The 2,500-nt window shown below is 52.6% G+C and overlaps 1 pseudogene; it reads left to right on the top strand.

Moving 5' to 3' along the window:
• The window catches only part of LOC123688204, a 7,792-nt pseudogene that overhangs the window by 1,694 nt on the left and 3,598 nt on the right, over window positions 1-2,500 (top strand).

Here is a 2,500-nt window from a genome sequence, read left to right as displayed (position 1 = left end):
GCCGTGAGGCCGTCTGGAGCCGCCTTCGGTGCAGATCTTGGTGGTAGTAGCAAATACTCCAGCGAGGCCCTGGAGAGCTGAGGTGGAGAAGGGTTTCGTGTGAACAGCCGTTGCACACGAGTCAGTCGATCCTAAGCCCTAGGCGAAAGCCGATGTTGATGTGGCGTTGTTAATCGTGTTTATAAGTGGTGGCAGAAATGCTATGCATCTTGACGCGTGACGCACGCCCGTCGGGCGAAAGGGAATCCGGTTCCTATTCCGGAACCCGGCAGCGGAACCGAAATTAAACCGGGCCCTCGTAAGAGAGTTCGTCGGGGCAACCCAAAAGGACCCGGAGACGCCGTCGAGAGATCCGGGAAGAGTTTTCTTTTCTGCATAAGCGTTCGAGTTCCATGGAATCCTCTAGCAGGGAGATATGGTTTGGAACGCGAAGAGCACCGCATTTGCGGCGGTGTCCGGATCTTCTCCTCGGACCTTGAAAATCCGGGAGAGGGCCACGTGTAGGCGTCGCGCCGGCTCGTACCCATATCCGCAGCTGGTCTCCAAGGTAAAGAGCCTCTAGTCGATAGAATAATGTAGGTAAGGGAAGTCGGCAAATTAGATCCGTAACTTCGGGATAAGGATTGGCTCTGAGGATTGTGGCGTGTCGGGCTTGTTGGGGAAGTGGGTCACGGCTAACGTACCGGGCCTGGGCGAGGTGATGCGTTTCGCTTGCGTTACGTTTGATCCGAGCTCGGTCCCGCGTCTTGGCCTCCCGCGGAATCGTCAAGCTTCGAGACCCCGTGAGTGCTCGCAAGGGTGCTCTGGGTAATCTCTGCGGCCGTCATCTAACAATCAACTCAGAACTGGCACGGACTGGGAGAATCCGACTGTCTAATTAAAACAAAGCATTGCGATGGCCCCAGCGGGTGTTGACGCAATGTGATTTCTGCCCAGTGCTCTGAATGTCAACGTGAAGAAATTCAAAAAAGCGCGGGTAAACGGCGGGAGTAACTATGACTCCACCTAATGCAGTTAGGTGTAATCATTGTAATAGGTACTTCAGAACACAAATGGGCGTATCGCAACACGAGATAAAGGCTCATCCCCAAGTAAGAAATGAAGCTAGAGCAGGGACCTCCGGAGCCGAAAGGCAGCGTGCTCCCAGAGAGGGAGGCTTCACGGTGGAGGAAGTCGACCTCATGCTGGATCTGGAGCGGAGGTTCTATGGGGATTCTCGTATTGCGAAAAGAATGGAGGGTTTTTTGAATAGGACCGCAAAGCAATTAAGGGATAAGCGAGCACTGTCCTCTTATAGAACTTTGCGAGATCAGTACTTGCGTGACCATCCGCCGCAAGATACACCCTCGAGCCACCTTGACTCGGATAGCGCGGGATACGCTTCCAGCCAAGAAGGGATCGAAGAGCGATCCGAACCTGATACCCTTCAGGTACAGGTTCCTGTGATACAGGTGACTCCAGCGCCTGATGACTTGTCATCTCCAGAGTTAGCCGAATGGAGAAGTGGGATTTTAGAGCATGCTCTAGCTCATCAGTTACCTCAAGGTGTCACCCCTGACAAGTCAGCAGAAGCGATCCATCTTCTGCAGGGCGCCCTCCGACTTGCCTCGGAGCCTGATTTTGAGTTTTCACAAGCTCAGATCGACTTCCTCTACCAGGAGGCAACTTCACACTTCAGACCGTCGGGGTGTGAAGCAGGAGGGAACAAAAGCCCAAGAGTTCGGGGCAAGGGGCGTAGCAAAAGGCGTTTCTTGTATGCCCGAACTCAAGAGTTATACAAGAAAAATCCAGGACAAGTAGCCAAACATGTCCGACAGGGAGTAGATTGGATAGGTGGCTATCAGCAGCCACCTATGTCGGAAGTGAAGGAGCTTTATACAAAGCTATGGGGAGTGGCGCCGCTGGCGCAGATGCCCGAGGGCATCAACGAGGACCCGATAGCACCCTCAGAAGCACTCCCGCCCTTCACAGTTGATGAGATCCGGAAACGTATCTCTGCAACCAAACAATCTACGGCCCCCGGCCCGGATGGAATCAGGCGGGCCGATGTGATGCAAAGGGGCAAGGTAGAAGTGCTCCATTTATTATTTAATCTGTTGTTGCTTAGTGGGAAGCTACCAACAGACTGGAGTATGAACCGAACTACACTGATACCAAAAGAGGGCAAAGACGTTACAAAGACTGAAAATTTCAGGCCCGTAACAATAACATCTCTGGTAAGCCGCATTTTTTGGGGCTGCATAGACCAGAAGATAAGATCAGTAGTCGGTTTCACACCTCGCCAAAAAGGGTTCATTTCGTCAGAGGCGGGGTGCTTCAATAACGTGCACATTCTTGTGGAGTTGCTGCGGCACTCCAAGGCTACTGGGAAGAACCTGGTCGTAACGATTCTGGATATAAGTAAGGCTTTTGACACCGTCCCACACTCAATATTGGGACCGTCGTTACGCAGAAAAGGGCTTCCACCGGTAGTTGCACAGCTGGTGGAAGAATCATACAA

The sequence above is a fragment of the Harmonia axyridis genome, chromosome X, assembly GCF_914767665.1.
Source record: "Harmonia axyridis chromosome X, icHarAxyr1.1, whole genome shotgun sequence".
Classification (NCBI taxonomy): domain Eukaryota; kingdom Metazoa; phylum Arthropoda; class Insecta; order Coleoptera; family Coccinellidae; genus Harmonia; species Harmonia axyridis.
This window is presented reverse-complemented; position numbering and strand designations above follow the sequence as displayed.